This window comes from Lissotriton helveticus, chromosome 6 (genome assembly GCF_964261635.1).
Source record: "Lissotriton helveticus chromosome 6, aLisHel1.1, whole genome shotgun sequence".
NCBI classification, from domain to species: Eukaryota; Metazoa; Chordata; class Amphibia; order Caudata; family Salamandridae; genus Lissotriton; species Lissotriton helveticus.
In genome coordinates this window covers 677274460-677293607 of record NC_136067.1, presented here as the reverse complement: position 1 = coordinate 677293607, position 19148 = coordinate 677274460, and the positions used below count along the sequence as shown (strand labels likewise).

The 19148-nt window shown below is 44.7% G+C and overlaps 1 protein-coding gene across 5 annotated transcripts in view; it reads left to right on the top strand.

Moving 5' to 3' along the window:
• Positions 1-404: 404 nt before the first annotated feature.
• Positions 405-19148, top strand: part of PGM3 (phosphoglucomutase 3) — a 292467-nt gene continuing 273723 nt past the window's right edge. For 2 of the 5 annotated variants that reach the window (XM_078648137.1, XM_078648134.1), the window contains exon 1: positions 405-550. The gene's annotated coding sequence lies outside the window, so the exon portion shown is untranslated. Of the gene's footprint in view, positions 605-19148 lie in introns of all 5 variants that reach the window. The other 3 variants (XM_078648138.1, XM_078648135.1, XM_078648136.1) reach the window with 2 other exon arrangements.

The following is a 19148-nucleotide window of genomic DNA, read 5'->3' as shown; positions in this document are numbered from 1 at the left end:
TCCATGTGACCAAAGTTATACCACCTCCCACCCGGAATTACCTGTTTCCGAAATGCCACGTTGGCTGTTGCAATTACCATCCTGCACTGCCCACCTCCCGCCCCTATCCGACCAGGCAGGGAGAGCCCATTTATCACTGCCCGGCTAAAATCTTACAGCACTGCCGGGCTGCCGGCTTTGCTTAAATTCATCCGCCAACTAACATAGGCAGCACCGATCAACATTACGCCCGCCAATTGGGAACAGCTAGCAATTTTGTGTAAATGCGTAAATGTGCCCACAGGAGACGTGCGGATTCTACAGCCAATGAAAAGGTCAGATTCTGTGCACCGCAATAGGATTGGCTGGCCTGCAAAAGAGTCCTCCATTCCTAGATCACCCTAATAACCAGCACGAGTCACTCCGACTTCCAGGTAACGCCCAGATTATATTGAGTTATCGGATTGGCTGTCGTGCGACCCGGAAATGCCGAATTTGCCGACACATGTTGATTATTCATAAAAACTAAAAGATCAAGACGGAAAACGTACGCTTTACATAGACGGCCTTTGTAAGTAGGGGATTGGGGACAGATCCGCCACGCCTGTTGTCTATGATGTTGAAGGTAGGACGAGGAGGCTCGGGGGACCTAAGGCAACAGGGTAGCTCTGCAGATAGGGTTTACAGATGGCTGTACTACTCCAGAACGATTTGGCTTCAAGAATTTATTTTAGTACATGAGTGCATTCTGGGAGTTGTAGCCTCAGAAGTTGTACACCTAGGACTAGCGCTCTCTAACATAATAACTTGCAGGGATGAATGCTGAGAAAAGAAAGTTGTGTCCAAGTATAATGGAGGCATCGGGTCACAGTACATGCAAGATAATCTTACCAGAGTAGAACACACTCTTTTTTCTAAGTTGTATAAAGAGAAAACAACTGGGAGAGAGGAGCCAATCCAGTGAACTGTGGGGCTGATGAAGGGAGCATGCAGGGAAAGGCCAACGTGGAATTCCACCAACTTGTACAAGCAGTTTCTACAACAAACAGATTTTGCAGGCCTGTTGTAATTGAGGTTACCTCCTTTTCCAATTAAACATAACGGCCATTTGTTCACTTTTTAAGATTATTCAAAGGCACGTCCATGATACTTAAATAGAACTTTATATAAAATTGCCTGTATTATTTTTTTTATATGGGCTTACTGTCTTTGCTTTAATTCTAATTTCCTTTATATAGCAGTTACTACCTCTGATGAGGCGTTGAAGCTTTTTATGGTGGATATGGTTTTTGTGCAGAATGGCCGCAAAATATACTACTGGAAGATATCGACCCTCGTGGGTATCTGGGTGAATAATTTAACATTATTAGTTACATGTATACTGGTATAGAGTTTGGAGACAGACAAATGAAAGAAAAGGTGTATGTGACAAAGTCAGCCCCCCCTATTTTACGTTGGTTTCATCAGTATGATCTAAACATAATCTTAAATCAGTGTGTTCCTACTTGGATAATGGTGTTGGAAGACACAGGACTTGACGATATTGTTAATGGGGCTAAATATGTGTTCAGAAAGGAGATGGGAGAGTTGAACGGGCATGTGCTTGACATAAGGTTGAAACAGAGAGCGTTACCTGTACATCATACATTTAGAAGGATACCCATTAGGAGAGGGATGAAATAAAGTTGTTGAATGACATGTTGCAGAATTGAGTGATTGAGCCTATTAAAACATTAAGTTGGATTTCTATTGTCGTTATCACTGAGAAAGCTAGCAGAAAGCTGAGATTCTATATGGACTTAAGAAGTCTTAATTAGAAATATATGACGGACAATTTCCCTCTACCGAATACACGTCAGCTGAATTAATTGGCTTGGTTCGGGGGGGGGGGGGGGGGGGGGGGGGGAGTGGAGTCTTTTTTAGATTGGATCTCAAGCATGCCTATCACGAAATTGCCCCCCTGATCGGTCTAAGTCTTTGACGGCATTCATAGCAATGGAAGGCACTTACTTAGTAGTTCACCAGGTTGCTGTTTGGTTTATCATCACCAGCAAGTGTCTTCCTAAGAATGATGAGTGAGGTGTTCAAAGGCTTATTTCTAAGATGATATTTTGGTGTTTGGAGTTTGTGTGTAAAGTCACAATATTGCCTTATAATTAGAATTACAGATTCAGGTGTATGACGTTGAATACTTGGGTCACATCCTGTCTGCTGAGATTGTCAAACGAAATAAAGATTTGAATTTTGGGACAAAATTGGCACCAACGCCTCAAAATAAGGAACAATAGCGACCTTTACTTGGGGTAATAGAACATTAGTTTTTCAGGAATTTTGTGTGTAAAACTACATGCTTAAAGGTTATGAGGAAGGACATCAATTTCACTTGGGAAGAGACACCACAAAAGGGTTTTGAATCAAAGAGTAGGTTTGTAAAGTGGGTATCATAGTTCCCTTTGATTAAAAATGAAAGACCGTTTTGACTGTTGATGCCAGTGCCTCTGGTTTAGGTGTAGATCTGACAGTGGTGTATAGCTCTATTGAAAAGATAGTTGTCTTTACCTCATGTTCCTTGACCACAACAGAGCAACATTATTTTGTGATTGAAAGGGAGGCACTTGCAGCTGCTTGGATGGTTATATTTCAAGACAAGTGTGGGGCTGTCAGATTATACTTCGCACTGACCACAAACCTTTAATAAGCTATTGTCTCCCAGATCACCAGGGAAGGGTTCTGCAAGACTTGGTAGATTGGCATCTCAGTAGCAAGGATACAGTTACACTATTAAATACATACCAGGCTGGAGAAAGGTTCAAGCTGATTGGCTGTCTGGCCTGCAGTTGGATTGGTAGTGTATGGACGAGGAAGCAGTAGTTTGGAGTGAGAGGAAAGGAACAGTAGCAAGTGTGAGTGATGTGGTTCAGTGGAGTCAAGAAGTGAGTGATATGGAGAGGATGTCTGCAGTGGAAAATGGTGATGTATTAAAAGCGGTAATTCTGATGATTGAGAAAGAGGGAGAAAAAAAGAGTATGTTGCCTAATGATTTGAGGCTCTATGATAGCATTTGGATGAGTTATCTGTGATGGATGGTAAAGTAGTAATGCAGGGTGAAAAAATTGTCATTCCTAATGATGTGCAGAAAATACTTTTTGAGATAGCCCATGAGGGACATCTGGGTCAAACAGTCACTAAGAAAAGGCTGAGAGTTAAGTTTTGATGGCCAAGCATGATAATGATGTAGTATCTTGGGTGAAACTTTGTTGAGTGCAAAGAATGTGAAAAGAGGCTCAAAGTGGGTTCTCAGGCAGATGTGGGCACTCTCCATGAAGTGTGACATAATGTGTGTGTTGATTTTATTGGCACCATGCCTGGACTTAACTGGAGAAGGTGGTTTACATTAGTAATGGTGGATGTTCATTCGAGAGATTGGTGGTAAGATTTTTGAGAGAGATTTCTACCAGAGTGAACTATTTTTTGGGAAAGATTTGTGAAAATTTGTCAAAGGGCGCCAAAAGCAAACTAATAAATCTGTTTCCCATGGAAATATTGTCCTAACTAGACCTATTCAGTTGTTACCGGTACTGTGTACATTTATATATTTTTTTTATATTCTGCTTTTTAGGTCGAAGCACGACCTGCTTCAATGCGTAAGCATTGTTGCAGTGTGCTTCGACAACTATTGCTACCCGTTTTTGGGAATGTGGACAGGAGAGGGTGCACGTGCGCAGATCTGCTCAGTTTTGACCTCGTGAGCGCGCACGGCGCCGTGCCCCTCTCCTGCCTCATTCCCTTGCGCAAACACTCTACACTCACGCATGCGCACATACACAGCCATAAACAGGCACACACACACACTGCATACACACACTGCATACACACACGCAAACCCACGCGCACACAGACACACGCACAGACACATTCGAACAGACACACGCGCGTCCACCACCCCCTCACCCCTCCACCCCCACCCCCACCACTTACCGGGCTCTTTCGGCGTGTTCAGTGTCTAATCTACGGCAGCGCTGGTACCAGGGGGCAGGACTTCACTTCCGGGGCTCCCTCCAGCACCTGGGAGCCCCGGGCTGCGGAGAGGCCATCAGTCGGCCGGCTCCACTTCTTCCTCGGCGGCGGCGGTGGGCGGGACTTCCTGCCGGATTGCAGGCCCCGCCCCCGTCTCAGGCAAAAGTGCCTGACTTCCGTTTTTTTTGCTGTAATGAGTTTCCCCTTGAAAAGTAACACTTTCCACATTCAACATGTCAAAGCTCATCGACCATTATACCACCTTTGTAGTAAATACTTTTAAAATTGGTTAAGTTTGTGTAATAAATTTCATTAAACTTCCGGGTCACGTGACCAAAATAAACACGCATTTACGTAGGAGTCATCACTACGGGACTTCGTTGCAGCACACGGCGTTTTGCAGAAATGCTTGCTCTTTCGAGGAGATTTAACTCCAAGTAAGTGCCTCTAAATCCAGTTCTCACTCGTGGATCTCGGTTTTTAATAAAATCGAGTGCGCTTATAACCCAGTGCCGTATTATCTTGTTCCACTGTGTGACGGGCCATGTGACTTCTCGGCGGTTTTTCTGTCCCACCAGCTGGCTGCCGCATTAACAACAGAGCTGCAAAATTCTTTTGAATAGTCGTATCTGATAAGAAGGGTGTGAGCTTTTCACGGGTCGTCTATGTACGCAATTGGTATTACTGATGAGTTTTGTAGATATATATACGCATAACGGGATACAGTTTTAGGGGCATACTATTTATACAAAATAAAGGCCCCTGCTATGTAATGTCATCTGGTAATAATAGAGTCGCTATGTCTAGAATGATCGACTGTCGGGTTTCCTTCATAAACAGTCCTGCGCTTTATGCAACACAACTGTAATTGTATTCACGTGTGTGCGTACATCTTCCGAACACCATTTTTATTAATTTGTTCTTACAATCTGGGCGTCTGCATCCTCGGCATTATATCTTAAGCAACTGTATCTACTCTGTTCATGGCATTATGCTGCCTCATGTTAACCTGCTAATAGATTAACAACTTTGCTGCGAGTACTATTCCACTAATGAAACATACAGTTTCTTGTGGTTTATGTTATACTATCCATTTTTACCATCGGAAGAACTAGCAGCTCGTCCGTCTTGTTTCAATCTCCATATATATTCTTGTTGCCAGTAGCCTCGCGCCCCGTTTGCATTTCGGAACATTAAAGCAGCAGTTTTCCTTCGGGTACTTCGTCGTTTACCTCCTGTTTCAGTTTCCTCGGCTTCCTTTGTGGAGGATGTTACGGTGGCAGCTTCTTGTATTGCAGGTTTATACAAATCGCTTTGCACATAGCCTATTTTCAGCCCGGGATGCAGGGCTTTAAGTCTGCCGGGTCCTGCCGGTGCTGAGCACGGTTCACTAACGGGCTCTCCCTTTTTGCCCTCACAATCCGGGTGAAAAAAACACCTTAACTCTGCATCACTGTCATTGATGCAACTTCACAGTCTCAGCATGTCACAACGAAGCCACAGTTGCTGCTTATTTACCTTTATGTAACGAAAATCCATTGACAAAACCAATAGTCCTGGTTTAACCTAATCTCGATAAGAGACATTTTTGCCAGACACTTCTTTCATAAATTATCCCGGTGACAGACACTACTCTTGCCTACGAGGCAGGAGATGCCACCACACCGCCTTGCGATTTCAGGTTTGAGAAAGCACCGGATGTCAGACCTTCCTGGCACACCACTTACTGAGCAATGTACAGGCTTGGAGAGTTTACTCACACTCCATCCCCCACAGGCCCTCGGGGCAAAATATTGCTAAATTTGTATACAACAGAAGAGGCTGCGTAGAGAGCAGCGGACATAAATTTCCAATTTTCCCATGCAAGGAATTTCTTAACGAACTCTTGTGGAACTGCCAAGAATATTTGGGGGGAAATGGTAAACTCTTACTGTTTTACAGACCTCTCACATGACTGCTTCATTTTTTGACTGCAGCCAAAATGGGTGATGCTGGAAAGAATTCGAAGTTTTTTCTTTTTCCATTTTGCTCAAGATTTTGTTTGTGTTTGGTGAACCGGACACCCTGAGCTGTGTTCTTTAAATATATTTGGCATACATATTGACACTAATGGCGGATTTGTAAAATACTGTTAATTAAGCTAGGCTAATAGGATTCTCTCCAAGCCCCCTCTCTCTTCAGTCTATCTCTCGCCCATCCAGACACAATTCTTGTTTTATATCCCAATCTCTGCTCAAACACTACCTCTTTAATCCCCATCTGCATCCACCACACTCCCCCCTCCCTCACAAGTATTTCCTTGCTGTTCCCATATCCCTACTTCACATCCCACACCATTTGGCTTCGAGGCTGCCCGCATGCCTAATTTACCACCCTGTGTTTTTATTGCCTTTCTTTGTGATGCAATCCTAACACATTATGCTTTGTTTCATTTGCAACATGCACTGGTGAGCCATGGGCATGCTGCAGCTCCCAATTTATGTAACTGCTGCTTTCAAGCTTGTGAACAGAAGCTGATCGGTTGCAAATTAAATGATAATTCAACCCCCCACACACAACCCCACACACACACCCACACACACAACCCTACTCACCCAACTCCACACACAACACCAAACACACACAACCCCCCACACAGACACACCCCACCCCCACTCACCCCACACACACAACCCCACACGCACACACCCCACCCCACACACAACGCCCCCACACACAACTCCTCACACACACCACACCCCCACACACACCACACCCCCACACACACCCCCCACACAACCCCCCCCCACACAACCCCCCACACACAACCCCCCACACACAACCCCCCACACACAACCCCCCACACACAACCCCCCACACACACCCCCCACACACACCCCACACACAACCCCCCCCACACACACAACCCCCCCACACACAACGCCCACATACAGACATACCCCAAACCCCCAACACACACACCCCCCACACACAACCCCACACACAACCTCACACACACAACCCCTCTATCTATCGCCCTCACTCTATCTATCGCCTTCACTCTAGTTATCTGTCTATCGCCCTCACTCTATCTGTCTATATATCGTACTCACTATCTAACGGCAACACTGTATCTAGCTATCGCCCTCACTCTATCACTCTCACTCTATCTATCGCCCTCACTCTATCTATCGCCCTCACTCTATCTATCGCCTTCACTCTAGTTATCTGTCTATCGCCCTCACTCTATCTGTCTATATATCGCACTCACTATCTAACGGCAACACTGTATCTAGCTATCGCCCTCACTCTATCACTCTCACTCTATCTATCGCCCTCACTCTATCTATTGCCCTCACTCTATCTATCGCCCTCACTCTATCTATCGCCCTCACTCTATCTATCGCCCTCACTCTATCTATCGCCCTCACTCTATCTATCGCCCTCACTCTATCTATCGCCCTCACTCTATCTATCGCCCTCACTCTATCTATCGCCCTCACTCTATCTATCGCCCTCACTCTATCTATCGCCCTCACTCTGTCTATCGCCCTCACTCTGTCTATCGCCCTCACTCTGTCTATCGCCCTCACTCTGTCTATCGCCCTCACTCTGTCTATCGCCCTCACTCTGTCTATCGCCCTCACTCTGTCTATCGCCCTCACTCTGTCTATCGCTCGCCCTCACTCTGTCTATCGCTCGCCCTCACTCTGTCTATCTATCGCCCTCACTCTGTCTATCGCTCGCCCTCACTCTGTCTATCGCTCGCCCTCACTCTGTCTATCTATCGCCCTCACTCTGTCTATCTATCGCCCTCACTCTGTCTATCTATCGCCCTCACTCTGTCTATCTATCGCCCTCACTCGGTCTATCTATCGCCCTCACTCTGTCTATCTATCGCCCTCACTCTGTCTATCTATCGCCCTCACTCTGTCTATCTATCGCCCTCACTCTGTCTATCTATCGCCCTCACTCTGTCTATCTATCGCCCTCACTCTATCTATCTATCGCACTCACTCTATCTATCTATCGCACTCACTCTATCTATCTATCGCACTCACTCCATCTATCGCACTCTATCGCTCTCTATCGCACTCTCTATCGCACTCACTCTATCGCACTCACTCTATCGCACTCACTCTATCTAGCTATCGCACTCACTCTATCTATCGCATCACCACAGCATCACTCAGGGGCACCACAACATCACTATGCGCTACTACAGCATCACTGAACGCCACAGCATCACTCGTCGCCCCCACAACATCACTCAGCGCCACCACAGCATCAATTGTGCAACCATTCAACAACAACTGGTTCAAATATGTTCTCTCAATCTTTCAAGCTTTATTACAAATGTCACAAAAAGATGTTAATATTTCACTTCTGTTCTTGTATTTTCGTCACAATAAAATACACTGAACATAATCTTCACAAAAGGTATTTACAAAAGTTTAAGCTATTGCCATTATACATTACAATAACTTGTATTAATTATTTTAAAAAAATTAAAAGCCATTGTTATGTGTAATAGCAATACATCTAAGTCACGTAAATACAACACATATTGCATTACAAATGCTATAGGTGTCACATTTGCAAAAGTTATAACTATTGGCATTGTAAATGACAAAGCTATTAATTTCACTATTTTCAAAACAAACACATAAAGAAAAAAAAATTGTAATTTACAATACCAATAGCTCAAACTTTCCTAATGCGAGACCTATTGCATTGCAAATGCTTGTTTCATTGGGGAAAGGGTAATTCATCCCCCTAAAACATCTCTCTTTTTTGGGTCTCGTCTATTCCATCCCGTAGGGATGGTAGGCGAGATTTATACTAAGCGTTTCTAAAAGACTACCCACTGCGGATTGCGTACAGTTCATGTGAGCCAGGCGCGTGCACAGGAATTCGCTCCCCCTACCCCTCCCACAAAGCAAGATAAGACAAGAACATCAAAGCGATCGCGGCTGCTCTGATTCCATTTGCCACCAGCCACTTTACGCGCTCCGCAGGTCATAAACAGGACCATCTGCTCGTGAATCAGAATGCTGGCATGGTTGCTCTCACTTGCTGTCCCTCTTCCCCACTGCCTCGCCCCAACTCCCGCATTCCATACCCTACTCACTTCTGTCCCTCATGCAGAGTTCTCCTTTCTATCCAGCTCTGCTAACTTGCTGCTTCATTTTCTCTAACCACGCTTCTGTCTGTTCAGCCTCACCCCGTCTCTCTTAGTCCTCGCCTCTCTGCGCCCCCCATCCCGGCATCCACTCCCTCCCTTTCTTTCACTCTTTGCATCCCTTCTCTCTCAAACACGCCTCCTCTGCATGTCATATCTTCTGGCTTCGCGTTCTCTCTCACACCATGTCTTATCTCTATCTCGCTCTCTCTCACACCATGTCTTCTCTCTATCTCGCTCTCTCTCACACCATGTCTTCTGTCTCTCGCTCTGTCTCACACGCTCTCTTCTGTCTCTCGCTCTCTCACACACTCTCTTCTGTCTCTCGCTCTCTCACACACTCTCTTCTGTCTCTCGCTCTCTCACACACTCTCTTCTGTCTCTCGCTCTCTCACACACTCTCTTCTGTCTCTCGCTCTCTCTCACACACTCTCTTCTGTCTCACACACTCTTCTGTCTCTCGCTCTGTCACACACTCTCTTCTGTCTCACACTCTCTTCTGTCTCACACACTCTTCTGTCTCACACACTCTTCTGTCTCACACACTCTTCTGTCTCACACACTCTTCTGTCTCACACACTCTTCTGTCTCACACACTCTTCTCTCACACACTCTTCTGTCTCACACACTCTTCTGTCTCACACACTCTTCTGTCTCACACACTCTTCTGTCTCACACACTCTTCTGTCTCACACACTCTTCTGTCTCACACACTCTTCTGTCTCACACACTCTCTTCTGTCTCACACACTCTTCTGTCTCACACACTCTCTTCTGTCTCTCGCTCTCTCTCACACACTCTCTTCTGTCTCTCGCTCTCTCTCTCACACACTCTCTTCTGTCTCTCGCTCTCACTCTCACTCTCTCACACACTTCCATTTTCTTGTTTCTGCTTTGCTTACATTCTTTCACTTGTTTTCATGCGTGAGTAGTGGGCAAATATTACCCGACAGTTTTTTACCCCTTGATTTTAACATAATTTCAGGGTAACACCACCTCAAAACAACGTACACACACACCAACTATTGCTTGGCGAGTACAAAACCTCAGAGTCAGTAGTCACGCTATGCACAGACACAAATAGAGCCAAGCTATTCCTCGGTGTGTACTTAACCTCTCAGTCACGCTCTGCACAGCACAGGCATTCAGAGGGAGCATGCCTTCTGGGCCCTGGGAGTTTAAAGGCTGGGCCCGGGCCCGGGCCCGGGAGGTCCGCGTGGATTAGTGGACCTGCCAGCTCTCATCAGTTTTAGAGTAATCCAGTGTTTTTTTCTGAAGGTTTCCGTTTAGCCTATTTTTATCAGACACGCTCCAACGTGTATTAAATATATTTCTTAAAAATGCTTTTTTTTTCGATGTAGGACCTTAACGTTGCTTTTATGAATGTGTACGTTTTTAAGCTATAATCTAACACACATGGATACTATGTTCATAACTCTGATACCAGCAGCCAAGATTTACTCTGATAATGGGTAACTGGGGATTTCCACAAGCGACCAGAAAACCGGCCCCCTCCATTGGCCAGTCAAATGAGCTAGTCGAGGAAGCAGGACAGCTTAGATGAACATGGCAGCAAGTAATCTGCCAGTAGAAAATACCCCAAATTTGGTTGAATAACCCCCCTCCTGCTTCCCAACTCCCTCTCCCCGATATACTTACATTTGGTATCTTACTTGCTCGCATCACATCCTGTTCTTACAATTGTCATGCACATGTAGTTGCATTAGCAAACTAAAAGATATCTTTTAAGTGATTAACTGAAGGGTAATTTTTCAATTCAATATTAAACGTATAGTTAGCCCCTAGAATGCATCCAATTCTGCACATTGTCTGAGGGAATGCAACACATTTTAATGAAGTGATATCCGAAGGATGGAAAAAAGGTGCAATATGGGAAAATAAATTACATAAAAACTATGGAAGCCTGGCAGAAGGGAATACCAAAAATAAAAGCAAGTACAGGGACGTATTTCAAAGGAAAGATTATCCCACTTCTGATGGAACCACTGTTGTAAGGTTTTTTTCCCCACTTATTTTTCCCTAAAAAACGGTCTATTTTGCGGACATTCTGAAAACAGTTACTCAGACAAGGGCCTCAAATTCCAATTAAACCAGGACCCATGCATCTTTCAACTAGACCCTCACAGACGCACAGCACTCGACTGGGAAACGTCTTTTCCACAGGGAACCCTGATTCAACTTACACCTCAACAATGTCTCTTTAAACTCCCTATCAGCCAAATCAGTTGGGGCGCTCTAGCTCCCTTTCATGCCTTCCTGGATGGTTAACACCACACTCTTCTTACCCTTCTGTACTCCACCAGTTTCCCACTTGAAAGGTCACTGTTTTTTATTCTTGCACAGGCTCACAAACACCAAGTTTGCCATATTTCCTCCCCAGCTCAACAATTCTTGGCACTAGCCACATTCCCTTGTGACCCTGTGCTAAACCTGCCCTTTCTGTTTAAACCCTCTGGTCTCCCAAGGGCTTCTCCCAGCTCTTGTTTTTGTTTTGTTTGTCCTCTGAGACATTCCTGCAGCTGTTACTTCTCCAGTGAGACAAAGTGACTTCCTCCCTGTTTCTTTCCCTGTGTCCACCCTCTGTCATGCTCCCATCCTCCGCCCTCTCCTTCTTTCCCTCCCTCCACAATCTAAACCCACTCTTTTCCTTCCCTCCATTCTCTCTTCTATTCTACTCTTCCCTCCAACGTCTCTTTCCTCTATATACCAATTTATTTAATCCATAGCTGTGTTCTCTTTTCCCCTTCCCCTCTTCATTCCCTCCACTGGTCTCTCCTCTTTTCCACTCGTTATTCTTCCTTTAAATCCTTTCTTTTCCAGATTCCTCATTCCCTCCCTCACACTTCTCATCTCCCTCTAAGACTGCCCTGATCTACACCACCCTCCCTGCCCTGCTTCTCTCCATCACATTCCTCCACCCCCCTGCCCTCCCTCTCTCTCCTCCTCTCACACTGCCAGACTCCTGGCCACCGGCGCACTAAGATGCTCCCAGAAAAGCACTGGAGCCAGCCACAGCCCATCCATCACGCTTATCAGTGGCCATGTGGCAGCTCGGTGGGCCCTGACACCAAGGAGAGGGGGACCTGCGGGGGCCAGGCAGGAGGGGGCAAGTGGAGACATGGAGAGTTATTAAGGTGATAAGCAGCCATTACAAACAACAGCAACTGTCCGGACTGGTAACTTCAAAGAAACGTTGCATAATGTATGTAGGCCAGGAATGTAAACAGTCAACAAAACAATGCAATGCTATGCAATAATGCTTTATTGGCATTACCGAAGGTCAAAGGATTGCCAAAGCTATACATTAGAAACCTGCACCTAGTCTGGCGGTACGTGTGCGCGCGAGCGGCATCCTTGTCTCATGCCTTGTGTCCGTTATTAATGGCTTCGCGCCAGCATTACTTGAGGGCTGGAAACCCAGCCTGGAGCTTTGCATCATTTCTCGGGGTCCTTATTTATTTATGTAATTTGTAAAGCGCCTGAATCACCCCACATGGGTATCTCTGCGCTTATTTGGAGCACAGTCTCCTGTTCCGGGGGGCACCTCTATGGGGGAAGCGCTTTCAGTCTGGAGCAACACACACACCCCCCCACACACACAACCCCACCCACACACACCCCCACTCACACACACCCCCACTCACACACACCCCCACTCACACACAAGCCACTCACACACAAGCCACTCACACACAAGCCACTCACACACAAGCCACTCACACACTGCCCCCTCACACATTGCCCCCTCATACGCCCACACACAAGCAACCCCACACACGCAACCCCACACACACAACCCCACACACACAACCCCACACACACAACCCCACACACACAACCCCACACACACACAACCACACACACACACACCAGGATAGCAAAACATAGCATAGCAAAACAAAGCATAGCATAGCATAGCATAACAAATCAAATCAAAGCACAGGATAGCAAAACATAGCATAGCATAACAAAAGAAAACATAGGATAACAAAACATAGCATAGCATACGGCATCACTCCGCATCACTCAGCACCACCACAGCATCACTCAGGGCCACCACAACATCGCTATGCGCTACCACATCATCACTGAACGCCACAGCATCACTCGTTCGCCACCACAACATCACTCAGCGCCACCACAGCATCAACCTGTGCAACCATTCAACAACAACTGGTTCAAATATGTTCTCTCAATGTTTCAAGCTTTATTACAAATGTCACAAAAAGATGTTAATATTTCACAATATAATACACTGAGCATAATCTTCACAAAAGTTATTTACAAAAGTTTAAGCTATTACCATTATAAATTACAATAACTTGTATTTAATTATTCAAAAAAAATAAAAGCCATTGTTATTTGTAATATCAATACATCTAAGTCACGTAAATACAACACATATTGCATTACAAATGCTATAGGTGTCACATTTGCAAAAGTTAAAACTATTGGCATTGTAAATGACAAAGCTATTATTTTGGCTATTTTCAAAACCAACACATAAATACAAAATGTGTCATTTACAATACCAATAACTCAAACTTTCCTAATGCGAGCCCTATTGCATTGCAAATGCTTGTTTAACACTTCCCTCCCTTTAGCTCTACCCTACTCTAAATCTTAAAATCTCACTTTTCTCCCTTTACCCTCACCCTCTCCTGAACCCTAAAAGGAGTCTTTCCTCTGCCCACCCTTAATCCCTAAAGTCACCCTTACCACATTTTACCTCTACCCTCACCTACACCCTAAAATAACCCTTACCTCCATTTAACTTTTCCCTCCACTAAACCCTAAATTTACCCTTACCACCTTTTAACTGCACCTAAGCCTTTAAAAAAAATCACACGTTATGTAAATATTTTTCACACTGTGTTGTAAAGGATGTGTGGTGAATGTTTTCTGCAAAAATAATCTACACATCCCATTTTCCTGCTCTGGAAATTCTTTAAAAGGCCACCGTCTGCTCAATATATTGTTGTAATTTTTTCTTTTGCAGTAAATTCAATGTTTCATAGGTATCATATTGGCCTCAGGTTTGTTTCATTGTCTGTAGTAATAACTATATGAATGAAATGTATTGAGCCTTCTCCACTGTGTTTGAAGGTTGCAACTCCAGATTGTCTCAAATGTACATAACTTGAATGGTATATCATATCTTGGATTACAAATGAAAAGGTTTTGTTGTATTTTTGCATAAACAACACTGCTTCTGGGGTTGGGTATGTGTGCTGGGAATTGTTCTACATAGGAGAGGACTAGTTTGTGCACTATGGCTTACTCGCGGGAAGCAGCGGTACAACGCATGCAATAATAACACAGTCGTTACAACGACCGCGTTGTTACAAAGCTAACCTTTACAACGCAAGTTGTTTCTACGACTTGCTGTAGGGGTCACTCTAAACCAAGGAATAGTATACCTTAGTATACCTTACTATTCTAACACCTTCCCTACTGTTGCACAGGCTGGAGATGGAATAGTAAATTATACTATTCCTAAGTCCAGTGTGCCCCCTACAGCAAGTCGTAGAAACGACTTTCGATGTAATGGTATGCGTTGTAATCACATGCATTGTACCGCATGCGATGTAACATTGCATATTTGTTTGTCGCGCCACATGGTCCTCCAATGTCTTACACAGGCGTGGGGCTTGTCAATTAAACCTCTCAATGCAAAAGTTAGCAAATAGTCATGGACTGAGAGTCAGCTCAACTCATATTGAAATCCCATAGCCTCTCCTCCCCCCCCCCCCCCCCCCAAGCCCCCAACAAGCCTACAGGCACCACCTACCCCTAACAAAATGGGAGATCTTGCTGCTAGCATAACAAAACATAACATAGCATAGCATAACAAAACATAGCCTAGCATAACAAAACACAGCAAAACATAGCATAGCGTCACAAAACATAGCATAACAAAACATAGCGTAAGAAAGCATAGCATAGCATAAGAAAGCATAGCATAACAAAGCATAGCATAGCATAGCATAACAAAACACAGCATAGCAAAACATAGCATAGCATAACAAAACACAGCATAGCATAACAAATCAAAACATAGCATAGCATAACAAAACATAGGATAGTAAAACATAGCATAGCATACAGCATCACTCAGCACCACCACAGCATCACTCGGGGGCACCACAACATCACTGAACGCCACAGCATCCCTCGTTCGCCACCACAACATCACTCAGTGCCACCACAGCATCAACCTGTGCAACCATTGAACAACAACTGGTTCAAATATGTTCTCTCAATGTTTCAAGCTTTATTACAAATGTCACAAAAAAAGTTAATATTTCACTTCTGTTCTTGGATTTAATACACTGAACATAATCTTCACAACAGTTATTTACAAAAGTTTAAGCTATTGCCATTATAAATTACAATAACTTTTATTTAAGTATTAATTATTAACATAAAATAAAAGCCATTGTTATTTGTAATATCAATACAGCTAAGTCACGTAAATACAACACATATTGCATTACGAGATTAGACTGTGATTGGCAGAACAGAATCTCTGGGCTCAGGTTGGGGAAACATGGCGCACGCTAGCTGAGCGGTAGCGCACGTCCTATGCTAGCGCTCTCCCTCCCCTGGTTTGGAGACGTTCTCGATGTGTGCTGAGCCTGGAAGTTCCGCCTCACCTTCTTTCACCTGATGTAGTTCCCTTGAGGAGTCCTTCCCGATGTGTGTTGGCGTCTCCGAGGAGTCCCTATGTGCCCCGCGTCTGCTCCTCTTGCCGCGTTGGTCCGGAGCCGCCCTGGAGCTGAGACGCGGTTGCAGAGCTGCGGCCCGCGGTCTCCTCCGGGTGAACAGCGGCAGAGCTAGAACAAGCACAGGTGGTGGCATCGGCGCTTTCTTCCCTCGAGTGGCCGTGGAGAGGCAAGCTGCACTGAGGACAACGAGGAGTGTAACGGCGGCGGCGGAGGTGGTGGAGCAGGTAAGAGCGAGATCCCCTCTTTACAAGAGGGGTCTCGAATTGTAGTGCTGGAACTGGCGATAGTCAGGCCCCCCCCATATTAAGTATCAGTGTTAGTAAGAAAGGTGGTAAGAGGAGGGGGAAGCAGGGAAGTGCACACCCAGACAAGCTGCACAGTCAGGTACTCTTGAGGGGCAGGATAAAGAGCGGTACAGCCCTAAAGATATAACCAAGACAAAAGAGATATCGGGGGTTCAACATCAGGAAGGAACAGCTAAAGGGGAAACTTCCTCTGTTCACACCACTGCCATCCAGAATTACCAGGTGAAGGGAAGGAGTATAAAGGGAGTTAGAAATAAAGGCTCTACCAAAGGATCTACCAAAAATAACACTGTTAGTCACACCATCTCTACGCTCATTCTTTAGGGTACAGCCTCAGATCCTGACTATCTCAAAACAGGAGGGGGCCCCCTGACTGCAAGGCCCTATCACTCCTGTTAAAAACGCTGCCACTATGGAATATAAAGAGTCGCCCGAAATCTCCATTAGTATGACCAAGCCCACGAACACCAGTTCCATCACTCCTGAAATCTCTACGTCACCCTCCGCACTACCCTTAGCACCTAGGCCCTCGGAAGTCTTTGAGACAACTCTGGAACAGCCGACTAAGCAACAGGGACAGACCGAAAGAGGGGGAGTAGAGAGTTCAGCTGGGAGCTCGATAGAAGTGCTATTTGCTTCCTTAAAAGAAGACATAAAGCAAGCTTTTGCAGTGTCAGCAGACAACCAGACCGAGATTAGAGCGGTATGTGAAATCCTGGAAAAAATGTGGACTTACTAAATTTAAGGACTGAATTCTTGGAGAAGTCGGTTGACGAGCTTAAGGCAAATCTGGGGTCAGCAGAGAAAAAAATTCAGACTACGCAGAGATGGAGACGCCTACGGGATAGATTGGAGACACTCGAAAATAATTCTCGTAGAAATAACCTACGTCTTTTGAAGATTCCTGAGGGTAAGGAAGGGGCAGACATTAAGACCTTTGTCGTCCCACGTCTTTTCATTTGTTATTCCATCAGTCCTCGTCTGCCTATGCCAGTGCTGCCCCCACCTTGCTCATACTTGCTGTGTTGCTTGTCGCTCTCTCTATCACGAAGGCATGTTCATTTTCGTTATGTTTGAAGGTGGTTATATCTCTTTGCATTAACATCCCACACGTGCGATTTTCATTAAGAACTGAAAATAAGGAAAATGTGAGTTTTAGAATGTTTTGCAATACCTGTAATATTATTGGTCACGTCCTCCAAATACTTATTTTGTATAATGACCGCTCGAGTTTTCATTGTAATCAGTTTGCTATGTGATTGTATGCGTGCACGGACCAATCTGATGCTAATAAAGAGATTAAAAAAAAAAAAAAAAAAAAGACCTTTGTCGTTGCACTGCTTAAGGATTCTTTAAATCTCGAGGAGTCGGTGGGCTTTCTGGAGAAGGATATACAGAGAATGCACAGAGACCCTTTTCGCCTCAATCCTAGTAGACCTAAACCTAGTAAGATCCTTATCAATTTCCTTACCTATGCGGTTAAGGAGAAGATCTTGAATTTGGCTCTGAAGGCCAAATCTTTAAGAGGTTCTTACTTTTCTTTTGAGGTGCGTTCGGACCTATCTAAAGTTACACTAGAGCGCCAGTGGGAACTGGGTGAAAGGATGGACAAATTTAGGAAAGTCGGTGCTACAGTTCAATTGAAACTTCCCGCTTTTCTAAAAATAATGTTCAATAACAAGATGTATAACATCAGATCTCCATATGAGGCAGACGAGCTACTAGAATCCCTAAGCAATGTATCTCCTGGGAAGGAATGATTAGGGTATGGTAGGGTTGTTCTGTTCTGAGGGCTGACTATGTGGAGATCAAGGCTTCTTGAATCCTTTCCTTTAATCCCTTTCCAATTCCCTAATCTGTTTTGTATGTCTCAGGAATGGCATTTGGGTAAAAAAATCAAATATTGGAAGGCATACGTTAAAATGGATTGATGTTTTGTAAGCTGAGTATTATGCCATATGGAGAGTAGAAAGGGGGGAAAGCGAAAGAAAGGAAGAAAAAAAAAGTGAAAAGTGAAAAAAAAGGGAAGGACAGGAAACAATAAAAAACGGATTTGGGGTTAAGGAAAGGGAAAGAAGAGAAAAAAAAAGAAAAAAATGTTTTTTATAGAGAAAGTACACATTAATGCACAATGAGGTTGGTTGGCTCTTTGTTTTGTATTTTTGTATTTTTTTTTTTAAACACAACGGCACAGACACAACACAACACAGGGGAAAGGGGTGGGGAGAGAGGCTGCAGGACGTAAACCTGGTCATTCACCAGACCAGAGTAAAAAGGGAAGGGTTTCCCAAAGGGTGGGGGGTGCACAGAGGGGGCAAGGGTAAAAATTCCTCATTCACCAAGACCCTGCCAGTACTACGTATGCCAAAGCTCAGGAGTGATCTCAGAGATGGAGTCTATGAGGCCGTTTGGGCTCGGGAAAGGCTAGGACCAGGTTGTGGGGGCTGAAAGGTCAGTGGGACACCTGTCGAAGTAAAGGAAGAAATATCATGACCTCTCTGCAGATTTTGACCTGGAATGTCAATGGCCTGCGCACGAAGGGTAGAAGAGCCAGAATTCTACAATATCTAAGAGACTCCGGCGCAGGTCATTGTCATCCAGGAAACCCATCTTCCTAAAACTGAGACAAAAGAAATGTTAAAAAATCAGAAATGGGTGGATGTTTATATCTGCACTGATCATAGGGGTGGTGTTCTTATTTAAAAAACAAGCCAAGGCCCAAATATTGGAATATAGGGAAGACCATAGTGGTAGATGGCTTATTCTGAGGATCTCTTTAGGAGGTATATTTCTCTCTTTAGTGGGATACTATGGTCCGAATCAGGATGATGTCTCATGTCTAAAAATCATTCGTTGCCATCTTATCGACTTCCCAGATCCTGTAATTTGGGTAGGCGATTTCAACATAGTGTTGAATCCTAAGTTGGACAAATCGCCA